This window comes from Eriocheir sinensis, unplaced genomic scaffold (genome assembly GCF_024679095.1).
Source record: "Eriocheir sinensis breed Jianghai 21 unplaced genomic scaffold, ASM2467909v1 Scaffold3, whole genome shotgun sequence".
Lineage (NCBI taxonomy): Eukaryota > Metazoa > Arthropoda > Malacostraca > Decapoda > Varunidae > Eriocheir > Eriocheir sinensis.
Genome location: NW_026111609.1, coordinates 1,140,617 through 1,150,736, shown reverse-complemented (window position 1 = coordinate 1,150,736; position 10,120 = coordinate 1,140,617). Strand labels below are relative to the sequence as shown.

Below are 10,120 nucleotides of genomic sequence, written 5' to 3'. Positions count from 1 at the left end.
CGGCAGGGGAACAAACAACTTTGAATCCCAGTGGTGTGCCGAGGTGTTGAGGAAATAGCCGCCATATGGTCAGGAAGAAAGGGAGAGTTCAAGACCGAGGGGCAGCCAGGTGGGGAAGCAGTCAGGTCAGTCTCAACACTCAAGCCAATCTCCAGAGCTCAAATATAAGCCAGGTCAAATTACTGGGCAAGGGAGGTTAAGCCTTGTCGAGTCAGGCCAACCGAAGCCGATCCCAATGTGAAGAGATGCGAGAAAGGAGAAGATTCCACGTAAAAGAGATCGAGGCTCCTCTGCTCACCTGTTCACTGACTGAATCAATATTACCTGAGACGAGGGTAATAAAACAGAAGAGAAGGGACGAGAGGGGAAAGATGGAGGTGGATGTGAAGGAAGATGGATATGACACGAAATTGGGAGAAAAAGAGGAAGAGTAGGTGAAGAGTCAGATTGGAAGAACAGAAAAAAAGAGGGATGAAGAAGATAGATAGAGAAAAAAAAAGAGAAATAAGACGAAAAGACACGATACGGATGAGTGGGAGATAAAGTATGCAAAGGGGTGTGAAGGGTTGTGATATGTTGAGGGGAAATGTGGAATTGCGCCATAGAAAAAAAAAATTAGTCCGAGGAAAATGAGAAAACCGCAGACATGTATTTGTTTCATGTAAGACTCTTCGGTCAGCTCTGACATGACAAGCCCTCTCATATGCAAGAAGCCCGGATAGCTCAGTCGGTAGAGCGTTAGGCTTTTAACCTAACGGTCCAGGGTTCGAGTCCCTGTTCGGGCGTGTTTTTTCTCTCTTTTTTTTCTTCATGAGCCGTTCCTCGACAAAGGCCCATGGCCCCTCTGCGGAGAGACAAAATCTTTAAACAACAACAATAACAACACACACACACACACACACACACACACACACACACACACACACACACACACACACACACACACACACAGAGGGTGTTTTTTCTGCCCTGCCGGAGTGTTACCGGCGATAAAGTTGCCGCCCTGATAAAGAGGCGCAGCTCCTTGAACACACCAACATGCCACTCCAGACACAAAAGAGAGAGAGAGAGAGAGAGAGAGAGAGAGAGAGAGAGAGACCGAAAGGTCTAATATAAACAATTAATGCGTGGAAAATTTTAAATTATGACAATTATTACCAGCCGCGTTAGTGAGATGGTTCGGTTTATATTTTTATTATTATCATCATCAATATTATTATAAGCAATAACAGTAACAAAATATTGAGAGGAACACCAACAACAAAAACAACAAAAACAACAACGGCGCCAACTCCCCCTACAAACATAATCCCATCACATGACCATGACACTTCACGCCGTTAATAACAACCACACAACTCCCTCCCACAAGACTCCTTCTTAACCACTTCTCGCACTTCCCCTCATACATATCCCCCTCTCCTTCACCCTCCTCAAGCCCCCCGTGCAACCCACAAGCAGCGGCGCCGTCACCATCAACACGTCCTCTGCTCCCGCCAGACACAAAACAACACGTGTGACCTTTATATGGGCGAAAGGGAGGAGTCAGCACATTCTTAGCGGTCGCCCAGTTTCTTCTACTTAGTCTAGAGGCGCGACGCGAACAAGGGAGAGCATTACTGTTGGAGCAGATAAATAAGCAACTATAAATACAGAAACATACTTGTCTTAAAGCGTGAATACTTTTGGAAACAATGATAACAATTAAAATACGGCAACTTTTACTACTACTACTACTACTACAACTACAACTACAAATAATAATAATAAAAAGTAAAAGAAGTAAAAGAGGAATGAAAAAAAAAAATAATAATAATAACAATAATAATAATAATAATAATAATAATAATAATAATAATAATAATAATAATAATAAGAAGAAGAAGAAGAAGAAGAAGAAGAAGAAGAACAAGAAGAACAAGAAGAACAAGAACAAGAAGAACAAGAAGAACAAGAACAAGAACAAGAGCAAGAAAAAGAAGAAGAAGAAAACGAATTAGAAAAAAAAAACAAGAAAAAAGAGCAAGCATCAGCAGCAGCAATAACACCAACACCACCACCAACAGCAAAACAACAACAAAAAAGAACAACACTATCATCAAGGTATCATTCAGCAGTAGTAGTATTCCTCCCCGGACAAGTGTAGCCCCGAGCACCCTTTGGTTAGTGTCGCGTCGCCCGGCCCTCATCGCCCCTTTTTAGGCCGGCCGGTGTAACGCAGGGTGGAGAGAGATAACACCCACAGCTCGCACGCAACGCTAAATAAGGCCTGGAGACGCCCCGCCACGACTCCTGTTGGCGGCAATGGGCGGCGTGGGGCGGGCGACAGCAGGGCGGAACTGTCTCCAGGCGCCGTGTGTGGGAGTGTGAAAGCAACGGTGCCAGGCGGGCGTGTCTTGCTGCGACGATCTTTCATCAGAACTAAACACAATAACAAAACTAACTACACCTACATCTACAAAAAAATGTTACTACAAGGAACACAGAGGTAAACAAAACTAAATACAAAGATAACCGTGTGCAATAAGTTTATGTAGATGTAATTGTAAGCATTGGGGTAAAATATTAGTAGTTCTTCTTGTCTCAACCGGTTTCTCCGTGTTTGTATTCCGGGTTGCTATTCCCCAGTGACAGGAGGAATACATCGCCATCCGCTCACATAACACGCCGATGCCATCCACGGCCCGACAGCCTTCACGCATCATCTAACCCTGGCAGGAGGAGGAGCATGATAATGACGAAGGGGGCAAAACGAGAATCGAGTGAAGGTTATGACGCGGGGATGATAGCCACGAAACCCGCCCTTACCGCCTTGACTACCGGCAGGGGAGGAGACAGATGCTGCGACAAGGGACGAGGCGGCGACGAAGGGCCCCCCCAAAAAATGGGGACGAGGACGAGGTGGGTGTGCCGGGAGTGTCTTGAGGAGCTGCCCGTATCGGTGGGGTGATCTTGGGGGCCACGCAGCGACGGAAACGCACAAAACTGCCACACCACTACTCCCCCATCCCCCCTGCTGTCATCCTAGGAATTGCAGCCACACTCCCTCCATCGCCATATCCGTACAGATAAACAGAGACAGGTAAGGATCAGGTACACGTAAAAAATAACCTTGCTTTTTAACATTTTCACTGAAGGTTAGATATCCAGAAAACTGTCTCCCTGATTGCATGTTTACACTCCAATCAGGCAATAATTGCAGGTGGCAGAGGTGTGGCCTCGTTATCGGCGTGAGTTGTGGAGTATGTGTCGCTTATGTTGGGAGTATTGAGAGGTGAGGAGACAGACAAGCATGTAAAGTGAGGATGTCAATTGTGGGAACGATAGCAATTAAGTAGACAGAAATGAGGAAAAGGTGACGAGAAAGGAGAAAGGAAAATATAGGTGGGGAGAAATTGTGTGCATCTGGAAGGTAAAAGTAAGATTGACTGAAGGGGAGAGGTGATGTGGGGACCAGGGTGTGAGAAGGAATATACCGATGGATGGTAAAAGAAGAGATTGAGGAGCGAGGGCAAAGAAGACTAAACAGGGATAATAGAAGGATATGAATAATGAGATGGAAAGGTTAAAAGAGGGCTGGGGTTGAGAGGTGAAAAATAAACAAGGAGGGCTAGAACACAAAACATACGATGGGGAGTGGCGTAAGGAGATGCAGATGGAAGGGCAGAGAAGGGAAGGTTTGGGCAGTGTGGGGTGGGGAGAAACATGGGGAGAAAGGTCAGGTCGGGACAGCCGGGGTGGGGAGAGGGGCAATGGAGAGTCGGGGAAGGCAAGGCCGCGATGGGCAGATGGTTGACTGCTGTCGTGATTTAGGGCCGCTGAAGAGGAGGAGGAAAAGGAAGAAGAGGAGGTGGAGGAGGTAGGGTGGCAAGCTTCAGGTCTGGTCTACCGCGACACACAACCACACACACACACACACACACACACACACACACACACACACACACACACACAGCCCCTTCCCCCCCCCACCCCCACATCACAAATTCAAAAGACAGCTATACATTCAACATTCATTTTTTTTGTGTATCTTATGTATGCGAATATCAATAACCCTTTCAATTTACAAGTCCTCCTTTCGTAAAACCCAATATTAGGGACAGACTGATGCTGGGTACAACGCGTGAGTTCTTCCTTTTTCCGAGGCTGTTATTTATCGACGTAAAAAGCAGAAACACGGTCGACTTGCTGCGATAAATGGTTGTTCTGCTAAATTTATGTACTGCTACAACTTGCCGGAAGACATATTGTTAGAGAGAGAGAGAGAGAGAGAGAGAGAGAGAGAGAGAGAGAGAGAGAGAGAGAGAGAGAGAGAGAGAGAGAGAGAGAGAGAGAGAGAGAGAGAGAGAGAGAGAGAGAGAGAGAGAGCGAGAGAGAGAGAGAGAGAGAGAGAGAGAGAGAGAGAGAGAGAGAGAGAGAGAGAGAGAGAGAGAGAGAGAGAGAGAGAGAGAGAGAGAGAGAGAGAGAGGTGTGTGTGTGTGTGTGTGTGTGTGTGTGTGTGTGTGTGTGTGTGTGTGTGTGTGTGTGTGTGTGTGTGTGTCACTTAAATGTCACATCATTTTCCTTTTACATTTTCCACGTTCCCCTCTTTCCCTTCCCACATGATTTCCTTGTTTTATTCTTCCCTCGCCTCTCCTCTCCGCGCTCCCCCTCTTCCTTCTACATCTCCTCCCTTCCCTTCGGCCATAAACAGAACCAGGTATTTTTTTCACAGCTCAAATCATGTCGCCCACTATCGGCTTTTCTGATTGAATATTCTGATTAATAAATACATTAGGCAGCACCAATGATCACTATATTCGTTTTTCAGTTTAATATTTTCTGCAGGGAATGAGTGTGTCTTTACCCAACTTATTCATGTTTTAAAATAAAGTAAAATAAAAATGTGCTGGGAAAATGAAAAGGTGGTGAGAGTGAGGACGAAAAGGGAAGAAAAGGCAAATCGGTAGGATGGGAGGAAACGAGCGAGATGAGGAAAGGTAAGGAGAGGAGAGGAGAGAACAGGATGTGGAAAGGGACAGGAGGGTGGTGGTGATGGTGGCTTTGAACATGAGAGGAGACGGAGGGAAGGAGGGAGAAAAGGGGGAGAAGAGGAGAAAGAAGGGAGGGAGTTTAGGGAGGGCGGTGTGAAGGGAAGATGGGAAGGCACGAGGCGGGACAGATGGGAGGGGAGAGGAAATCAACGGTCCTTGAAGAAAATTAGCGGACCAATAGCCCTAGGAAGTCCAGGGCTATAATTTGGTTGCCGGGGTGCAGGTGAGGGACGAGAGGAGGAGGAGGAGGAGGAGGAGGAGGCGCCCTGCAGCATAATGAGGAGCATAGAGAGGCGGCGCACCTTCTCCGTTACATCAGTTCCCCCCAACCCTCCCCTTCTAAACACCCTACCCCCGACCCTCCATACCACGCCGGCATGTATGGACGCTGTGTGTGTGTGTGTGTGTGTGTGTGTGTGTGTGTGTGTGTAACGCTTCATAAGGACGCCATGTGAGGGAGATTGAAGGAGAGATAAGGAAAGAGGGATAAAGAGAGAGATTATGTCCACTCGTATCTTTCATGTCTGGTGCGTTCGTAAAAACTTTCTAAGGTTCTTTTGGTGTGTGTGTGTGTGTTTGTTATTGTGCTGGAGGTAAAAATGAGGCACTCCGCTTCGCCTCGGTGCACTAAAAACACGACAGATGCGTTTAAATTGACTTCGATTCGACATTTTTTTCCCCGTTTTTGTGACGAGTTCGAGTGTTTAACGGAGGGAACGACATTTAGAGGACGCAGTGGTCTGGATGAAAATAAATGGAGAATGACGCCATAAACTTAAATTGTGGAAAAAATAAATAAAAAGAAAAAATAAAGAGTAAACGGGAAGAAACTGACCTCTCTTTTGGCCACTCTATCTTTTGTAGTAGTGTTTAGCGGGCTTTTATTTGTTTTTACTTGTTTTTGCCCTTGAGCTACTTCCTTCAATGGCTAACTAATTCTTCCAAACACGATACTGGGTTAAAGTGCGGAATATCTAAAAGGACGAAGAGAGGAGAAAATGGCCTCAGAGAGCGATAGATTCAGTTAGCACGAAAAGTGAAAAAATGATACAAGGCAACCAAAAAGGAATCATGAAATCAGAATCGCGAAAATCGGCACGTAGGAGAATCCAATGTCACTAAACCAACTGTACAGAACGAAAACTAGAGAGAATCTTAAACCCCAGTGCAGTAAACAGGGAGTGAAGTGAACGTCCGTGGAACGTAAAAAGAAAAATAATAATAAAGAGGAAAAAGAAAGAGACGATCCAAAGAGCGGGCGTCGTCTGTGTAATGGGACGTGTGCAGCTGTACATTTACGACATACATCACCCGGATATAATGGAGTGTAATGGGCAGCGTGGCTTTATTATGAATGGCTGCCCAGCATATACGACCTCGGGAATGAAGCGTGAGGGAGAGTGAGGGGGCGGAGGAGGGTCGGGAGTGGCGGGGGAGAGGGGCGCAGTAGTATGGGATCAGGGGCTCGAACAGGAGTAGGGGGAAGAAGGGGACGGGCGGTGGCATGGACGCAACCCCCGAGCCACTCACATTTCCAGCGCGACGAGACATGAGTGATAGAATAACTCTCCCCTAACGTGGCATATATCAGGAGCTTACGACCACTGCGTTAACAGACAAACGCAGGTAATGAAACGGCGACACCATAATAAGGTTCACCGTGGGTAGGGGTGGGTGTGGGGGAGGAGGAGGGAGGAAGGGAGAGGGAGGGAAGGGAATGGAGGGAGCATAGTAATCTGGCGGGAACTGTCATAACAAAGAGGAGGAAGACGAAAAGAACGAGGAATAATGCGTGAGAGAAAGAGACGGAAGGAAGGAGGATGCAATGAAGGAAGATGGAAAAAAAGGCGGATGATAACCAAAAAAAGGAGGAAGAAGGGGACGAGATGAGAGGTCAGGAAAAAAAAGGACGGATGATGAAACAAAAAAACAAACATGAGGAAAATGGGGACGAGAAGAAGGAAGACGTGATGGAGGGAAAAAAAGGAAGAGGAGAGATAAAAAAAAAAAAAAACGAAGATGGAATACAGCAAAGAAGGAAGGGATGAACATCTGGAGAAACAAAAAGAAGTAAGAAGACGAGAAGAATTGAATATGTAAAAAGAAGGATGACTGGAGAAGATGAAGAAGAAAGATGGATGGAAGAAAGGACGAAGAAAGGGCGATGGAGAAAAGGAAGGAAGGAAGGAAGGAAGGACGGCCAGGCTGAATGGTGAAAGTGTGTGCTGGGTATGTGTGTATATCTAACCTGCGGTCGTCTTTATACCTTCAGAGGGAGACAAGACGGAGTAGAGGACAACAGTAAACACAGACGCAGTGACGGGGAGACAGCGGACGGAGGTGAAGGCGTAATTACGGGCACATCAATAGCAGGTATGAGGGAATCCAGGACGGGGCGTGGACGTGAATGGAGCGAGTGGGTAGAAATGATGGGTATTTAGGCCGATTCAGGTCATTTGGGAGAGGACTGACAAGGCATTCTGAAGGCATTATCGTCGAGGTAGAAATGTAGAGGAGTAAGACTCTGATGGTGACGAGAAATACAGATATATATATATATATATATATATATATATATATATATATATATATATATATATATATATATATATATAAGATGGAGGAAGGAGAGAGAGAGAGAGAGAGAGAGAGAGAGAGAGAGAGAGAGAGAGAGAGAGATAGAGAGACAGAGAGAGAGAGAGGAGAGAGAGAGAGAGAGAGAGAGAAGCAGAGAGAGAGAGAGAGAGAGAGAGAGAGAGAGAGAGAGAGAGAGAGAGAGAGAGAGAGAGAGAGAGAGAGAGAGAGAGAGAGAGAGAGAGAGAGGGGAGAGAGAGAGAGAGAGAGAGAGAGAGAGAGAACAGAGGAATAGGAGAGAGAGAGAGAGGGGAGAGAGATGATGAATGAGAGAGAGAGAGAGAGAGAGAGAGACAGAGAGAGAGAGAGAGAGAGAGAGAGAGAGAGAGAGAGAGAGAGAGAGGTGAGGAGGGTCGAGGGGAAGACACAGACAATGAAAAGCAGGTGAATTATGTAAATGGGTTATCAAGAGAGGAACAAGGAGATAAAAAGACAAAAACAGATTCAAGATACTCACAAAAGAGATAAAGACAGTACAAAGATAGATAAAGAGGTAAAAAACTGATCAAAACACGCAACAGAGTATAACAAGACCAAGTGATAAAAAAAAAGAAAGACTGAGAAACACGAAACATGGAAGAGAATCAATGTAGTGGTTATGGATGCAGCTGAGGATCATGACGCTAACAGAGGAACCCTTAAGATGAGCCCATAAGCGGATGTGTCAGTCGAGTATGGGAGGACCGCAGGGGAGCTGACTGGTTATACTCTCCTCAGCTCCCTCGCCCTTTCTCGCCCCTCCAGCCCGGGGCAGCCGAAGGGAGGACCAGAAGGAGGAGGTCTTGTGGCCTGGCGGGAGGGGAAGAAAGAAGGGAGGGCGTGAGAACAGGAGAAGGAGGAGGAGGAGGAGGAGGAGGAGGAGGGTGAGTAGTGAATGTGTGCATGAATTATGAAACTACCAATGCATCTACTACTACTGCTACTACTACTACTACTACTACTGTTAATGTTGTTAATGATGCTGAGGCTAATGCATGTTATCATAGAGTATATTAAAAAATACCCTGACAAATAATTGTAAGCCAGAATCTTAATTCTCTCTCTCCTCTCACACACACACACACACACACACACACACACACACACACACACATGTTCGACAGAGCGCGGCATGGAGGAGATTGATAAAGAGATACAAGACGAATGAGATACGTGGACAAAGGGCTCAGTCATGGTGGTATGGCGGCGGTGGGGACGTTGGTATGGTGGCGGCGGCAAGAACATTAAGAGCTGCAACAGAGGCGGTAGTCGTGGTGATAACTGGTAAGGGAGGGACGCAGGCAGTTTACTTGACAGTGGCGTGGGGCCAGTAACGGAGTAGCAGTAATGGTAGTAATAGTAGTAACGAGTGGCAGTAGACGCTAATAATGGGAGTGATGGACAGGAAGATGATGGCTAGCGGCTGTGATGGTTAGGGTTGACAGCAATGGAGTAGCAATGGGTGGGGCGGCGGGGGGGGCTGTTGGGGGGCGAGGGGGGCGTATATGGGCGGGTTGCTGTATGTCGAGGATGCGACCCCCTGAGTGGGCGGTGTCAGTACATTAGGCCACCCAATACGGGGTCTCTTGAGGAGCTAAAAACTGGCCTCGGTTATGGGATTTATGCACTTTATTCCCTTCCTTCCTTGGAAAGTCCCTTTCCTCCCCACCCCCTTCCTTCCCTTCCCTTCCTTCTCTGTCTCTCTCCCCTCACTCTTCCTCCTCCTTCCCTCTCGAGGTCCGTGAGGGCTTTTAGGGACTCGGGGACGTGGCGATCAGGGGGAACAAGAGCCTCCGGTGATAGCAGGAAGTTGCTGTTAGGGAGGAAAGCTAAGGAGGGGGAAAAGAAATGAAGGATTTCTCATCCTTCCATCCTCTTTCTCCCTCCCTCCTTCTCTCTCTATCCTCCCTCTCCTCCCCTTCCCTGCTCTTTTTCCCTACTGCTGCCATGGGAGAGGGAAGCTAGGAGGTGGAGGGAGAGAAAGAATGACGGATTTCTCTCATCCTTTCTCCCGCCATCCCTTCTGTTGCTTTTGTCATTTTTCCCTGTTGCTTTGCTGCCCTCTTAATCCTCGGTTCTCTCTCTCTTCTCTTCTCTCTCTCTCTCTCTCATATCCCTTCCTCCCTTTTTCCAGTCTCTCTCATCTTCTTTTTTATCCTATTTTCCTCTACCCACATCCCTCCTGCTTTTCTTCATCGGTATCGCTTTTTTTTTCTTTTTCCATTTTCCTCTCACTACCCCTTCCCTTCACCTCTCACTGCCCTTCCTCCCTCTGTTCCCTCAGGTTATATCCTCCTTCCTGTCCCCTATTCTCACTTTCATCCTCCTCTCTACCTCCCCTCTACCACAATACCAGTTCTACCTCCTCTCTCGCGCTTCCCTTCTCCTTTCTCTCCCTTGCGGGCTCCTCCCTCTGGGGACAAGGGCGGTTGGAGATAGAAGGGATTCTCTGGTCGTGGGGAAAAACAGGGATG

At 47.0% G+C, this 10,120-nt stretch overlaps 1 non-coding gene across 1 annotated transcript; it reads left to right on the top strand.

The window, feature by feature from the left end:
• The first annotated feature begins 712 nt into the window (after window positions 1-712).
• Window positions 713-785, top strand: Trnak-uuu (transfer RNA lysine (anticodon UUU)). The gene has a single exon. It is a non-coding gene; the product is annotated as a tRNA-Lys (tRNA).
• Window positions 786-10,120: the final 9,335 nt, after the last annotated feature.